The following is a 17,615-nucleotide window of genomic DNA, read 5'->3' as shown; positions in this document are numbered from 1 at the left end:
AGCTGCGGAGCACCTCTTACCCAACTCCGTATTTTTTAACTGCTGCTTCACCAGCTCCCGGAGTGGAGTTATGGAGCGGACTCTCTCCGAACAAGCCCTGAGTTGATTAAAGGACAGGCTTTATTTTCTCTTTTGCGAAATGATTAAAGGACAGGTTGATGAGGAATATCTGAAAGTTGTCCAAAATTATGGTTTAGTGATGTGTGATTGTTGAATATCGCCCATGGCGATTTTGAAACCCTTAACAAAGAAAGGTCGATGTCATCGTAGTATTTTCTTGCACACGCCGAGGGAAGAAAACTTTGCAACCAACCCCTAAAAAATGATCTCTTTTCTTAATCAAAATACAGCTGTCTCTCTATAAAATGGACGCTTGGTCTACACTTTGACCTCACGAATTTTGCATCGAGGTATTTTAGGGAGGAGTGATTATAGTCATTGCCCCGGGGATTTAGCCGATCTCGGTGAACTTTTTTAACAAATATCGTGCATCAGTGTCTATGATCTTGCATAGCGTATTTACTCTAACATGTGGTATCAAAATAAGGTTGTGAGAAGACTATGCAAAAGATCGACTGCGAGGTCGGGAGAAGATGGACCGGTCAAATCTCGGCATAGAGTAATATGATCTGCGCGTTATAGCCAAGTTCCATGGCAATTTCTGAAGAACAGACAAAGTGACGGTGCGCGGGCCAGTTTTCTTGGTAGATCATGGACTACGGAATGGCTTCGGACGAGGAATACATGATTGATGGTCTATTTTCGAAGGAAGTCGCAGATGGAAGCAAAGGCGGTAAGACGAACGACAACAGGTGGGTAAATCGCGACTCGGCATGGACATGGGGTTCACCAAATTTAATGTGAGAAATTCGATGGCACGGTAGACTTCAGTCTATGGCAAACAAGAGTCAAGGATCTTGTGGCGTAGCAGGGAATCTTTACGGGTTTGCAGGAGACGAAGCCAACCAAGGTTGAGGACGATATGTCGAAGGATATGCAAGTGTAGGCAGTGGCCACCATACGACTTCGTATTTTAAATTAGGTCATATATCATGTCATGGAGGAAATTTCTCCTAAGGCGATTGGCAAGTTGCTATATGTCCAAGTCGGCAACCAATAAATTGTATTTGAAGAAAAAATTCTATGTGTAAAAGACACGGGAGGGGTCGGATCTTGTGGAGCACGCGGTTGCCCTTAATCAGTTGATCACATATGTAGTGCGTCTGGACGTGAAGATTGATGATGAGGACAGGCTCTACTTCTTCTAGTTTTGTTGCCACCATCCAATGAGCATTTGATCATTACATGGACACATGGAAAGACAACCATCAACAATGAGGAAATCACCGCAGCGTTGCTTGGGTATGAATTGATGAAGCAAAAGAATGCACCTGAAAAGGAGAGTACTCGAGCTTTGGGGTTGGCAGTCAAAAGTTAGCATCCCACGAAGGGATAAGAGGTAGAGAAGAAAAATAAGAAGGTGCACTACAAGAAATATGTCAACTAGTGACCTTCTGGCAGTGACCCTGGAAGAATTAGTCATAGATCTATGACCATTTGAGACCAATTGGTCAAAAGCTGTTCGGGGGGCTCCAAACCCTAAACTATAATGACCATTTTGGTCAGAAAGGTCGTAATTTCCTTACACGAAATGGTCATAAAACAGATAGCACTGGTCCGCTGCCTTATTTCTAGCTGATCATGACCAATATAGATGGTCATAACCTTGTAAATTGTGGTGGTTTGCTATGACTAGGCGCCACCTCATCAGTTTTGCCTACGTGTCATGTCCATGTCTTAGTTTTTGCCCTAGGTTGTGAAGCAACCTATATTTCTGTCATTCCCAAAATTTCCAAAAAAAAATCTCATAAATTCTTTGGGTCATATCTTCGTCAAATATGTAAAAAAACCTTCCTTGCCTAGTTCAAAAATAATTCAAAAATATTCATTTTCCTATTATGTTCAGAGCAGCACTTTGTGAAGGAAGTGTTATTTATATATTCTTGATTTCCCTAAAAATTTGTGAAGACATTCTTCTTAGTATATGATCATCCTCAGCCAAAACTCACGCCCATTGGCCATGTGCATTTCCCGTACCGCTAATCAAACACTTGACTGCTAATTCATGTTTGAGCATAGTTCAGTCTCCTCATGAGAATCTTATGTTATAATTTTCTTCCTAGCACCTACCTGGGGAGTGCCCAACCCACTAGAAATTTCTAGTCCGCCCAGAACGCATGGCAACACCACGGTCACGCTGCGGGCATGCGAGCTTACGCGCTCTACAGTTGGGGCCCTCGGCCACCGTCCAAACCTCGATGTATCGCCACCAAACCATGTATTTCTGACTAAATAGGTACTTATGTACCTAGAAATGATTTTTGGACAAAATAAAGAGCAAACTATGAGGCAGCTGCAGTTCAAATTTGACCCGCTTCCCGCTGAATCGGCGGGAATTTGTCTTTTTCACCAGAGGTGGATCGAAACTTTTGACACCCAAACATTTTGTCAAGTGTGCATTAAATATGTCCTAGTATTTTAGAAAATTGATTTGGTCCAATTTTGCAACAAATATATGGTAGGTCATTCACAAAAAAACTCATTTCGGGCACTCGGAAAATGGAAAATGAATTTTCAGTGCAAACAAAATGAAAACTCCCTTAGGCAACATTGTTTGGAATTCAAAATGCACCCTTGTGCACAATATGAGATCATTTGAACAAACTATGCCATGAATGTGGCCATAAGATTAATCATTTGGCTTGAAAGCCATGAATCTTCACACATGATACCTCATTTCCGAGAACACTTTTTTTAAAGAATTGCCGTATTACAAGTTTATTATTTTTCCTGGAAACTTGGTCACATATAATGACACAATGCGAAGGTTTTCCAATTTTTTTATTTTTTATTTGAATTTTTTATGCCCGTTTCAAAATGCGGTCAAAACGGTGGGCTTGGCCGTTCCTAGCTAGTTGTTGAATCTTGGAAATATTTTGATGTTTCTCTGATTAAATAGATAGTTATGTACCTAGAAATGATTTTTGGAAAAAATAAAGAGCAAACTATGAGGCAGCTACAGTTCAAATTTGACCCGCTTCCAATTGAATCGGCAGAAATTTGTCTTTTTCACCAGAGACGGATCAAGGCTTTTGACACCCAACCATTTGGTCAATTATGCATTAAACATGGCCTATTATTTTATAAAATTGATTTGGTCCAATATTGCAACAAATATATGGTAGTTCCTTCACAAAAAAACCTCATTTCGGGCACTCGAAAAATGGAAAATGAATTTTTCGTGCAAAGAAAATGGAAAATGCCTTAGGCAACATTGTTTGGAATTCCAAGCTGCACCCTTGTGCACAATATAAGATCATTTGAACAAACTATGCCATGAATGTGGCCATAAGATTAATCATTTGGCTTGAAAGCCATGAATCTTCACACAAAAAAGCTCATTTCCGAGAACACTTTTTTAAAAGAATTGCCGTATTACAAGTTTATTATTTTTCCTGGAAACTTGGTCACATATAATGACACAATGCGAAGGTTTTCCAATTTTTTATTTTTTTAATTTTTTATGCCCGTTTCAAAATGCGGTCAAAACGGCGGGCTTGACCGTTCCTAGCTAGTTGTTGAATCTTGGAAATATTTTGATGTTTCTCTGATTAAATAGATAGTTATGTGCCTAGAAATTATTTTTGGAAAAAATAAAGAGCAAACTATGAGGTAGCTACAGTTCAAATTTGACCCGCTTCCAATTGAATCGGCTGAAATTTGTCTTTTTCACCAGAGGTGGATCAAGGCTTTTGACACCCAACCATTTGATCAATTGTGCATTAAACATGGCCTATTATTTTATAAAATTGATTTGGTCCAATATTGCAACAAATATATGGTAGTTCCTTCACAAAAAAACCTCATTTCGGGCACTCAAAAAATGGAAAATAAATTTTCCGTGCAAAGAAAATGGAAAATGCCTTAGGCAACATTGTTTGGAATTCCAAGATGCACCCTTGTGCACAATATAAGATCATTTGAACAAACTATGCCATGAATGTGGCCATAAGATTGATCATTTGGCTTGAAAGCCATGAATCTTCACACAAAATAGCTCATTTCTAAGAACACTTTTTTAAAAGAATTGCCGTATTACAAGTTTATTATTTCTCCTAGAAACTTGGCCACATATAATGACACAATGCGAAGGTTTTCCAATTTTTTGAATTTTTTTGAATTTTTTATGCCCGTTTCAAAATGCGGTCAAAACGGCGGGAATGACCGTTCCTAGCTAGTGGTTGAATCTTGGAATTTTTTTGGTGTTTATCTGATTAAATAGATACTTATGTACCTAGAAATTATTTTTGGAAAAAATAAAGAGCAAACTACAAGGTAGTTGCAGTTCAAATTTGACTCGCTTCGTGCTGAATCGGCGGGAATTTGTCTTTTTCACCAAAGGTGGATCAAAACTTTTGACACCCAACCATTTTGTCAATTGTGCATTAAATATGTCCTAGTATTTTAGAAAATTGATTTGGTCCAATTTTGCAACAAATATATGGTAGGTCCTTCACAAAAAAACTCATTTCGGGCATTCGGAAAATGAAAAATGAATTTTTCGTGCAAAGAAAATGAAAACTCCCTTAGGCAACATTGTTTGGAATTCCAAGATGCACCCTTGTGCACAATATGAGATCATTTGAACAAACTATGCCATGAATGTGGCCATAAGATTGATCATTTAACTTGAAAGCCATGAATCTTCACACATAATAGCTCATTTATGAGAACACTTTTTTAAAAGAATTGCCGTATTACAAGTTTATTATTTTTCCTGGTAACTTGGTCACATATAATGACACAATGCGAAGGTTTTCAATTTTTTTGATTTTTTTTTAATTTTTTATGCCTGTTTCGAAATGCAGTAAAAACGGCGGGCATGACCGTTCCTAGCTAGTGGTTGAATTTTGGAAAACTTTTGGTGTTTCTCTGATTAAATAGATACTTATGTACCTACAAATAAGTTTTGCAAAAAATAAAAAGCAAACTATGAGGCAGCTGCAGTTCAAATTTGACCCGTTTCCTACTGAATCGTTGGAATTTTTTTCCACCAGAGGTGGAACAAAGCTTTTGACACCCAACCATTTGATGAACTGAACATTAAATATGACCTAAGATTTTATAAAATTGATGTGGTCCGAATTTGCAACAAATATTTGTTAGGTTCTTCATAAAAAATCATTTTGGGCACTCAAAGAATGACTTTCTTACAAAAAACTAATTTCTTAGAACACTTTTTAATGATATTTGCATTATTCAAAGTTTGTTATTCTTACTGAAAAGTAGGTCACACTTGGCGACACAATGCGAAGATTTTTGATTTCTATTTGTTTTTATAAATTTCCTAGGCTGTCAAATAGCAGACATGATTTAACATCTTATTTTCAATCGACTATGACCAATTTAAATGGTCTTAACATCATCAAAGGGGTACTGCGTTTTGATTGGTCCAAAACCATCTCACGCGGATCATGGATTAAGCACCGTCGGATGCACCCGGATCCAACGGCAGCCCACACCCCCCTCGTCGCTCTCGCCCCCCTCCAGAATCATCCTCATCCACCCACGAAACCCTAGCTCACTTATCCCCATCGCCGCTGCCGCTCCCACTCCCTTTTCCCCATCACCGCCGCCGCTCCCGCTCCCTTCCGCACTGCTCCCGCTCTCGCCCCCCTCCCGATCTCGCTGCCCTCTCCTCACCCACCGCCGACCTCGCCGTCCTCCTCACCCACCGCCGCCGACCTCGTCCCTCCCTCCCCTCCCCGCATCTCACGGCCACCACTACGCCCTTGCGCGCGATGGCGGCGGCGAGGTCGGCGCCCTCATCGAGAAGCACGCGGCACTGGCTGCGGGGTCTGGCCAGCGACGCCGATATCTGCTGCGGCGCGACGCCGACGCGGTCCAACACGACCGCCTGCAGATTCCGCACGCCTAGCGACGGATGCACGGCAACCGTGCCCAGGTCCACGCTCTGCTCCCGCCAGGTTCGTCCGCGCACCCGCCTCCCTCCCTCTCCGCATGTAACCCTAGTAGCTTTTCAGTAGATCCGGCGCGCGTGCGCCGCCGTTCGTCTGATTCGCTTTGCCCGGGATCTCGTTCGGGACGGTGAGATTGATTAGTTGGCACCCACCTCGACTCCTTGCTTCTCCTTTCCCCCCCGGCTGCAGCTGTTTGCTGTTGATGGCAGCACCCGTCCAGATACTTGGTCAGTTTCAGTTTTGCAAATCCGGTGTTGTTCAGTTAACTGGCCGTCGGTTGTTATTGTTGTGCATGGAGGTGTTGAGATCCAAAGCACGTAGAGGCGAGGCGGAGCAGGCAGTCGTACAGGATGTGTGGCCGTACGTTGCTACTTAAGCTGGGCAATGCGGTGGCATGCACACCACGGCCATGGCTGGCACTGTATCGGCCAATGCCAATGCCATGGTCAGGCCAAGAGTTTCAGCGCTGAGCCTTTTTGCTTGCTAATAATAGTAGGCTGATCCACTTTACTGTATTAGGACTCTATACTACTCGTTCCTTAAACGTATCAGGGTTCCTAATTCGAGTGCTGCCGTCCCTTTTTGATCTGGTACTACTGCATTTGTGCTACATCTATATGTACGATGAGGCTTATCTTACAGCTTAGGAGGGGAACTTTTGTAGATCGCGGGGCACAGGGGATTGGAGTCGGGCCTGCCAGGGAACAGCTCTAGATCCTCTTTGTCGTTGAACTTTAGTTTCCTCTTGTCCGAGATGTGCATGTCTTTGGCTCATGTGTGGATAGTAATTTATCAATGAGCTCGAGACCATAACAGTGTAGACTGGCGCTGGTTTTGTTTAATCTAGACAGTGTTGTGTTTAAGACTGTTAGTCCAGGGTTTGTGTAGTTGTAGAATGGAGCTATTTGATGTCAGAACATTTCATTTACAAGGTCAAATTTATACTCTCTGTATGCTGATCAGTTTGTTACTTAATGTTCGTGCAGTATCGGCGACAACAAGAAGGCCTGGAAGACCGAACACTGCAGGTATGTGCAGTCGCTGCCAAGCTTTCTGATATTTTTAGTCTACCAGATAATTTCTGATATTGCCTTTTGGTGATTACAGGGCACTGAAGATAAAGCTTACAGAAAGAAATAAAGATGGCCATGTTCTCCAATACTCCTGGATTTCATTTACATCAACTTCTCAAGAGAGGAGTACTCCTTTTTAGTAGTCTCAGTTTAAAGTAAATTAAATGAAAGGAGTACTCCTTTTCAGTTGTCTCAGTTTAAAGTAAATGAAAGGAGTACAAATGCATTAAAAAAAATATGGATTAATTTCACATATCCTCCTTTGCAAACATATGGATTAATTTTCAGTAGTCTCAGTTTAAAGTAAATGAAAGCACGCACACATGCGTGTGTGTGGATTCTACTATAGCAGTAGTACTCTTGCTAAATTCAGAGCTCAGTGACAAGAATCCCTGAATGTAGGTTGTTATAGGTTTTGGTTATACATGCACATTTGGGTCTTAATTCCTGCCTATTTTCTCTGAAAAAACTGAGACATGTTTGAGTTGGCAATGACTGAGATAATGTAGTAACCAGTAAAAAATGTTTTATGAAGCCAAATAAATAAATATGCTTTTGTCTGTGAACTAATAACAATATTGCTGGCATTCTATGGCAACATTTGCAGATCTTGAGGCATGTGTGTGGCTGGAAGAAACACTCAAGAAATTTGACCGTATACTTGTGATATCACACTCTCAGGACTTCATGAATGGAGTGTGTACCAACATCGTCCACATGCAGAACAGGAAGCTGAAGCTGTGAATATAGCTGGCAATATTACTAATGTTGAAGCTGAAGCTTCAGCTTCAGATTCTCTTGTGCTTCCAACAATATTCTTGGCAATATTACTAATGTGTTAAGTTGTCTAAACATGCTTTCTGCTAGCTTTAAAGTTGATCTAAAGAACCATTCATGCATTTACACATTCATGATTTCCTCTGCTGTTTGTAATTATTCTGGTTAACTTGCTAGTAGATATTGCCTGGGATTTGTAGCTGGTAGATATTGTGTCATGTCCTCTTAGATGAGTTCATTTGTTGAAAAATATTTCACATGTAGGGTAAATATGTCAGTAAATCTGTAAAATATCTTCTTTATAGTTTTTCCTCGCATGTTCAGTATTGTGTCTGGCATGTTCATAGAGCCACTTGTGGAGTGAGATGGGAATAACAATTATACTTTTGTAATGTTTGATCGTATAGATATATGCAAAAGTTGCTGTGCATTATCACTAGTTTTGATCGCTGCTTTACTAATAACTGTGAAAGCAATAGTGTGATTGTGGTCTTATTGACTTGCGAGTTTACTATTTTGAGAACCATCATCTTATTTTCTTTAACATAGTAGTTTACTATTGACGTTTACTATTGAGGAATAAGAGGAGATATGAAGTTTATATTGAAGTTTCATGCAGGTCGGGTTACCCAATGTTGGCAAATCAACTTTCTTTAACATAGTAACAAAGGTGGGCTCTCGCACCGGCGACTCCAGGTCAGTGCCCCGACCCCTCCCTCCCTCGTCTCCCTGTCTCGTTTTCGTTTCCCGTGGTGGCTGCTGCTGTTTCGTGTCGGGTTCTGACTCGGTTTGGTTTGCTGTTGTTTTTTCTGTTGTGGTGGCGCAGGCTCGCGGTGAAGAAGAGCAAGGCCGAGAAGGACCCCAACAAGCCCAAGCGCCCCTGAGTGCCTTCTTCATCTTCATGTGAGTCCCAGTCTTGGTTCCTGGTTCTATTCATGTTGCTTCCGTGGTGTGGCGTCACGTCCTGATCGAGGATTTGGTGCGTGTTTCGTCTTTGCAGGAACATCTTCAGGAAGGAGTACAAGGAGAAGCACCCTGACGTCAAGCAGGTCTCCGTGGTAAGCGCCTTGGTCCTGTTCCGCCACCCGTCCGCCTGTCTCGTGCTGTTCGTTCGAATTGTTGTTGCGATGAGTTTCCTTGTGAATTCCGTGTCCTGATCTGGTTGGGGTTGGTCGAACCGCAGATTGGTAAGGCAGGTGGTGAGAAGTGGAAGTCCATGAGTGATGCTGCAAGTTGCACGTCTCCCCTCCCCTCGCTGTTACCGCTCAATTCGGTGCTGGTTTACTTGTTTCTGTCTCAGTTTGCCTACTGTTCGAACCAGTTGGTCAGTTAGATTTCGAATGGCAGTAGCAGCAAACTGATTTTTACCAATTATATCTCTGTTACCGCTCAATTCGATGCCGGTTTTCCAATGGCAGTAGCAGCAAACTGATTTTTATCAATTATATCTTGTGCGAAGTTTAGGCGTAATGTGTTGCGGTGAAGTATTTTGCATGACTTGCACTTGTGCAATGAATTTTCTTATTGTGTCTATGTTTTCTTGTATGAATGAGTATCTCATTTTAACTAGCTGGAGAACGAAAAGCAACCCTTCCTAATTTTTTGTTCTTGTTCTATTTGGAAATGGATGCAGCAGGTGCTCTGCTCTTGCACACGTCAGGCACCGTCTCTGGCGCGGTGGTGCTTCTTGAGGCGACCGGCGTGATGGTGGCTGTGTACGGCGGCGACCACAAGCTGTCCGGTGAGTCTGGCTCCATCTTCTAGCCCTAGATCCCACTTTTCTGCTCCTATAGCATGCTCTGTTGGTTTAGAACACTAGCAGCAGTAGCCTACCATGTATGCGTACTAAACAGCAGGAGTTCAATCACCTTGTGTACACTAGTAGCTTGCTTACAGTTGTCACTTTTGCTTGTGGTAGCCATTATGTGGCTGAATCATGTCTGTGTCTGCTAATCATCAGTTAATAGTATTTGGCTTCTACGTGATGGTCTGGGACTAATTTATGGTGATGTGGATATACTTTTTGATTTAAAGTTACTAATCTGTGGTCTGGTGTCATATTATGGTCTAATATTTTTTGTTTTGACTCTTTCTCTGGTGCGAGGAAAGCTGTGAGTAGACGTCAACGATGCCTACTTGCTTGGCTGCTACAGTGATGCATGCGCCGGTCAAGCAAGCACACATGCATATACGTACATGTTAGGATAGTATATCAGATATTCCCTCTGTTCCTGCTATATTCCTGTGTAAATGTATTTCTGAGATGATTTTGTTGTGTTATGTAAACCTGGAGATGTGTTATGTGATGTGATATGATGGATGATTTGAATTTCACATGGAGTTTTCCTGATTTGAATATGAAACAATGTCGGATGCATGTGTGTAACTGGATTAAAGAGGTCTCGTGCCCAAACAATTTTGTCCACACATTTCTTCCAAAATCTGAGATCCAATATTGGACAAATAATTAGGTTGGAAAAGGCCACAACCCAACAAGCATTGGACTGTTTAAAAAGCGAAACAAAAAAACTGTAGAAAATAAAAAAAGAAATATACTGCAAAAAAGGCCGAAGTTCAATAGCGGTAGGTACCAAGGAGAAGACGAGTCAGGGCCGATTGACAAGACTAGCTAGGCTGACCTTCCAGCCATACTCCATCCAATATCGAACGGAAGTGCTAAAGGTTTCATGTGATGCTGACCTCAATGAACCAGACCTCGAGAATTCGTTCGAGGCCCCCTAGTATGGAAGAACCTAACAAAAAGGCCGAATTGTGGGGTATGGCCCATGCTGAAATTAATAGGAGAAAAATATAAAAGGCTAAATTCTTGGGCTAGGCCCATGTAGAACACCTAATCGGACCGGGTTGAATCTTATCAACGACCTTTTTAATTGGTCGCAATTTTGCCACGCCAGATTGCCACGTCGGATCGAGCTAGCGACCAAAATAGAAGGTCATAGAATCAACGACCTTTTGTTTTGGTCATGGAATTCCACGACCTTCTCACGCAGAAGGTTGTTAATTTCAGTTTACGACTGCCAGCTTTTGACCTTCTGTTTTTGTCACAAAAAGGTCGCAAATGAAAAACAATGACCTTTCAGTGACCAATAGTGAGGGTTGCAAGTTAACATATTTTTTGTAGTGGTGGAGTGCTTCAATTGCAAGGAGTGGGAACATGTAAAGAGGGAATTCTTAGAAATGAAGGGTGGGGCATGTCTAATGTATTTACTCGCGGTGATGGCTCGGACGGTGATAATAATTCTTTTCTAGTATCATACATGCGGTCAACTAAAGATGAAGCGTGGATGCTGGATTCAGCAAACTCTTTTCATGTGACGCCCAAAAGGGAGTGGTTCTCTGCTACTTCTTGAGTTTGCGTTGGTTTTTTCCTTGAAGTGGAAAGGATGATGCAGCAAAGTAGAGATAAGTATTTTCCTCAGTTAAGAACCAATGTATCAGTCCAGTAGGAGGAACACACAAGTCTCCAGTGATAGCACCTGCACAAACAAACAAATACTTGCACCCAACGCGATAAAGGGGTTGTCAATCCCTTCACGATTACTTGCAAGGATGAGATCTGATAAAGATAGGTATAAAAGATAAATAAAGATGCAAAATAAAGTAAAGGTAAATAAATTGCAGCAAAGTATTTTTATGTTTTTGGTTTTATAGATCTAAAAATAATATGATAAGAATAGACCCGGGGGGCATAGTTTTCACTAGAGGCTTCTCTCTTGAAAGAACGCATACGGTGGAAACAAATTACTGTTGAGCAATTGATAAAAAAGAGCAAAGTTATGACGATATCTAAGGCAATGATCATGAATATAGGCCTCACGTCCTTGACAAGTAGACCGACTCCTGCATGCATATACTACTATTACTACACACATCGACCGCTATCCAACATGCATCTAGTGTATTAAGTTAACAAGAACAGAGTAACACCTTAAGCAAGATGACATGATGTAGAGGGATATATCCAATCAATATGAAATAAACCCCATCTTTTTATCCTTAATGGCAACAATACAAATACGTGCCTCGCTACCCCTTCTGTCACTAGGTGAGGACGCCGCAAGATTGAATCCATCACAAAGCACCTCTCTCATTGCAAGAAAAATCTATCTAGTTGGTCAAATCAAATCAATAGATCAGAGAGAAATACAAAGCTATCTTAATCATGCATAAAGGAGTTTAGAGAAGACTCAAATAATATTCATAGATAATCAGATCATAAATCCATAATTCATCGGATCTCAACAAACGCACCGCAAAAGAAGATTACATCGAATAGATCGCCAAGAACATCAAGGAGAACATTGTATTGAAGATCAAAGAGAGAGAAGAAGCCATCTAGCTACTAGCTATGGACCCATAGGTCTGTGGTAAACTACCCACACATTATTGAAAGGGCGGAAAGGTTGATGTAGAGGCCCTCCGTGATCGAATCCCCCTCCGACAGAGTAACTTAAAATGCCCAAGATGGTATCTCACGAGGACAGAAACTTGCAGCAGCAGAAAAGTGTTTTTGGTGTGCCCTGTGGTATATGATACGTCTCCAACGTATCTATAATTTATGAAGTATTCATGCTATTATATTATCCATCTTAGATGTTTTATATGCATTTATATGCTATTTTATATGATTTCTGGGACTAACCTATTAACCTAGAGCCCAGTGCCAGTTTCGGTTTTCTCCTTGTTTTTGAGTTTTGCAGAAAAGGAATACCAAACATAGTCCAATTGACGTGCCAATTTTTGATGATTTTTTATGGACCAAAAGAAGACCACGGAGCATCGGAGTTGGGCCAGAAGAGTCTCGAGCTGCCCACGAGGGTGGGGGCGCGCCCACCCCCTGGGCGCGTGGGCCTGCCTCGTGGACAGCTCGGGCACCTCCTTGACGTGAGATCGACGCCAAAAATTCCTATAAAGACAGAAACCTCGGAAAATTAACCTAGATCGGAAGTTTCGCCGCCGCAAGCCTCTGTAGCCACGAGAAATCAATCTAGGCCCTCTCTGGCACCCTGCCGGAGGGGGCCATCATCACCGGAGGCCATGGAGGAGGATCCCGGAGGGGCCATCATCGCCATGAAGGCCAAGGACCAGAGGGAGAACCTCTCCCCATCTAGGGGGGAGGCCATGGAGGAGGAAGCACAAGGGGGAGAACCTCTCCTTCTCCCTCTCGGTGGCGTCGGAGTGCCATCGGGAGGGGAATCATCGCCGCGGTGATCGTCTTCATCAACATCACCATCACCATCCTCATCTATTTACACGGTCCACTCTCCCGCACCCCGCTGTAATCCCAACTTGAACATGGTGCTTTATGCCACATATTATGATCCAATGATGTGTTGCCATCCTATGATGTTTTGAGTAGATATCCTTTGTCTTTGGGTTGATTGATGATCTAGATTGGTACGAGTTGTATGTTTTATTGTGGTGCTGTCCTATGGTGCCCTCCGTGTCGCGCAAGCGTGAGGGATTCCCGCTGTAGGGTGTTGCAATACGTTCATGATTCACTTATAGTGGGTTGGTGAGTGACTGAAACAGAAACCCGAGTAAGGGGGTTGTTGCATATGGGAATAAAGAGGACTTGATGCTTTAATGCTATGGTTGGGTTTTACCTTAATGATCTTTAGTAGTTGCGGATGCTTGCTAGAGTTCCAATCATAAGTGCATATGATCCAAGTAGAGAAAGTATGTTAGCTTATGCCTCTCCCTCATATGAAATTGCAATGACGACTATCGGTCTTGTTAACAATTGCCTAGGACAATTCCGCACACCGATCCACCATTATTCCACACTCGCTATTTATAATATTTAGTAATATATTCTAACTTCATGATAACAGCACCTACTTTTATATTTTATCTCTCCGATATCATACAAAGTTATCCACTTCATACCCACAACATAGTTTTATTTCTCGTTGCTAGTTGGAGCAAACGTTCGGTGCATGTAGAGTCGTATCAGTGGCAGATAGGGCTTGAGAGAATATTGATCTTACCTTTAGCTCCTTGTGGGTTCGACACTCCATACTTATCACTTCCACCTTTGGAAATTGCTACGATGATTCCCTGCACTTGGGGATTATCCAGCTCTTTTCTGGCGCCGTTGCCGGGGAGCAATAGCGTGGGGTTGATATTCTCGTGTGTGCTTGTTTGCTTTCTTCACTAAGTAGATTTTGTTTTTCTTTTTTGTTTCTGCTTAGCTGTGGGTGAAACATACAATTTTTTTAAAAGAATGAAAATACAATTTTTTTACTTGCCTATCATGCCTAAAAAGTTTTTCAAAAAGAGAAGTGATTGGAAAGTTATGCATTGAAGAAGTGAGGGTCGACCTTGAGCACTTGTGTTCATGCTCACGGAAACAATGTAGAATTTTTCATGGAAGTTTCTCTGTAAATAATTATCCCCTTGTATATATCCATTGTATTATAAAAATAATGTGCCAAGCTTTGGTTTTAGGATGATTAGATTGCTTGTTTACTATGTGCAGAAAAAAACAGAAACTTTGGCTGTAGTGCATGAATTTACATCTTTTTACTGGAGAGTCAAATGGGTCTAAAACTTTTTGAACATTATTTCTGTACAAATTGTTCAATTTTTCAAATTTATTTCATAATTTTGGAAGTTACATAAGTTTACTAAACTTCCAGATTACTACAGACTCTCCTGTTTTTGACAGATTCTGTTTTTCGCGTTGTTTGCTTATTTTGATGAATCTATGGCTAGTATCGGGGGGTATGAACCATAGAGAAGTTGGAATACAGTAGGTTTAACACCAATATAAATAAAGAATGATTTCATTACAGTACCTTAAAGTGGTAGTTTGCTTTATTACACTAACGGATCTCACAAAGTTTTTGTTAAAGTTTTATGTGGATGAAGTGTTCGAAGATCGAGGAACTATCAATATGAGAAGAATAAAGAGAGGCAAGAGTTCAAGCTTGGGGATGCCCAAGGCACCCCAAGTAAATATTTCAAAGGATACTCAAGCATCTAAGCTTGGGTATGCCCCGGTTGGCATCCCATCTTTCTTCTTCAACAAATATCGGTATACCTCGGTTTTTGTATTGTTCACATGATTTGTGTCCTTTGTGTTTTTGTTTTTCCTTTAAGAACAAAGATAGTATGAGATATCCCTTCATTTATTTATAGAATACTTCATGTGCTTCACTTATATCTTTTAAGTATGATCTTATAGAATTGCTCTTTGTGCTTCACTTAAATCTTTTGAGTATGGTCTTATAGAATGCTTCGTGTGCTTGACTTATATATTTTGAGCTTGGATATTGGTTAGTCTATATTAATTTTAGAATGCTCCATGAACTTCACTTATATATTTTGGAGTATGAATAATACTATCATCTAAAGCGGGTTTGGAAGAGTGTCAACTTTAGGAATTAGTGATCCCACTATTCCTAATGAGAAGAATTTTGCTTATGTGGAGAGTAGAAAAATTTCCATGCTTGTAGATCATGAAAAGAATGCTTTATGTTATGGTTATATTGTTGAATTAATTCATTATTCTACTGAAAATTATTATGAGGGAGGAATATATGCTTGTAGGAGTAGTAATAATATCAAGTTTCCTCTCTATGTGCTTAAAGTTTTGAAGTTATACTTGTTTTGCCTTCCTATGCTAGTTGATTCTTGTTCCTATAAATTATGTGCTCAAAAAATCCCTAGGAATAGGAATTGGGTTAGATTTAAATGTGCTAGTCATATTCTTCATGATGCTCTCTTTATGTTTCAATTCTTATCTTTTATGTGAGCATCATTGAAATCATCATGCCTAGCTAAAAGGCATTAAAGAAAAGCGCTTGTTGGGAGACAACCCAATATTTACCCTAACTGTTTTTGTGTGTTTACATGATTAAGATACTGTAGTAATCATGTTTTATAGCGTTTGTTTCAATAAAGTGCCAAGTAAGACCTTTGGGAAGACTTGGGTGAAAGTTAATGTGATCTTGCTGTAAAAAACAGAAACTTTGCGCTCACGGGATTAGCTACCATTTTTTACAGAAGAGTTCTTTTGAGTTGATTCTTTTTGCAGAAGATTAATAGACAAATTCCTCACGTCCACAAATTTATTTCATAATTTTTGGAGTAGCAGAAGTATGGTTTATGTTCAGATCATTACAGACTGTTCTGTTTCTGACAGATTCTGTTTTCATTGCATAGTATGCTTGTTTTCTAGTTTCTATGGCTTATATTTCTCAATATAAATTGTAGAAATGATATGGTACAGTAGGCATTGTGTGAGAACAATTATGAACCTTGTCTTTGACAGTACCAAAGTGAATGTTTTACTCTTTATCATACTAACCTATCTCACGAAGTTCCGTTAAGTTTTGTGTGATTGAAGTTTTCAAGCTTTGGATGAGATATCGATATGAGGAGAATAAGGAGTGGAAAGACCCTAAGATTGGGGATGCCCAAGGCACCCCAAGGTAATACTCAAGGAAGACTCAAGCGCCTAAGCTTGGGGATGCCCCGGAAGGCATCCCCTCTTTCGTCTTCAGAACTATCGGTATACCTTACTCGGAGCTATATTTTTATTCGTCACATGATATGTGTTTGGCTTGGAGCGTATTTTCAATTTTACTTGCTGTTTGAATAAAATCATTGGATGTGAAATATTGAATGAAAAAGAATCCTCCCATGGCTAGTTAATTATTTGACTACTCAGTGTTCTTCACTCATATCTTTTGGAGTAGTTTGTCATTTACTCATGTGCTTCACGTATATCCTATGAGTAAATGGTTGAATAAATTGGATGTCATGAATCTGAATTTATATATGTTTCATATGCTTATAACATGGGGAGTAATGACTTCACACATAATAAGTATAGGTAGTAAACTTATTGAAAGTTAGCAAACGTAGAATTGGTCCCTTGAACAATTCATGAAAGAATATTGAAGGAAGAGGGATTTCACATATAAATATACTATCTTGGACATCTTTTGTAATTGTGAGCACTCATTAAAATATGACATGCTAAAAGGTTGATGTTGGACAAGGAAGACAACGTAATGGGTTATGTTTTCTTATATCCTAAATAAAGTATATTGTCATGGATCGCCCAACACGTTGAGCTTGCCTTTCCCCCTGATGCTAGCCAAATTCTCTGCACTAAGTAGAGATACTACTTGTGCTTCCAAATACCCTTAAACCCAGTTTTGCCATGAGAGTCCACCATACCTACCTATGGATTGAGTAAGATCCTTCAAGTAAGTTGTCATCGGTGCAAGCAATAAAAATTGCTCTCTAAATATGTATGATTGATTAGTGTGGAGGAAATAAGCTTTATACGATCTTGTGATGTGGAAGAAATAAAAGCGACGAACTGCATAATAAAGGTCCATATCACAAGTGGCAATATAAAGTGACGTTCTTTCACATTAAGATTTTGTGCATCCAACCCTGAAAGCGCATGGCAACCTCTGCTTCCCTCTGCGAAGGGCCTATCTTTTACTTTTATCTCTTACCCTTATGCAAGAGTCATGGTGATTTTCACCTTTCCTTTTTACATTTTATCCTTTGGCAAGCACATTGTGTTGGAAAGATTCTGATATATATATATATATATCCAATTGGATGTAAGGCATCATGAACTATTATTGTTGACATTACCCTTGAGGTAAAAGGTTGGGAGGCGAATCTATAAGCCCCTATCTTTCTCTGTGTCTGATTGAAACTTTGAACCCATAAA

At 40.5% G+C, this 17,615-nt stretch overlaps 1 pseudogene; it reads left to right on the top strand.

The window, feature by feature from the left end:
* The first annotated feature begins 8,504 nt into the window (after window positions 1-8,504).
* LOC123142577 (HMG1/2-like protein) lies at window positions 8,505-10,225 on the top strand (annotated as a pseudogene).
* The last annotated feature ends 7,390 nt before the right edge of the window (window positions 10,226-17,615 follow it).

The sequence above is a fragment of the Triticum aestivum genome, chromosome 6D (assembly GCF_018294505.1).
Source record: "Triticum aestivum cultivar Chinese Spring chromosome 6D, IWGSC CS RefSeq v2.1, whole genome shotgun sequence".
NCBI lineage: Eukaryota > Viridiplantae > Streptophyta > Magnoliopsida > Poales > Poaceae > Triticum > Triticum aestivum.
This window is presented reverse-complemented; position numbering and strand designations above follow the sequence as displayed.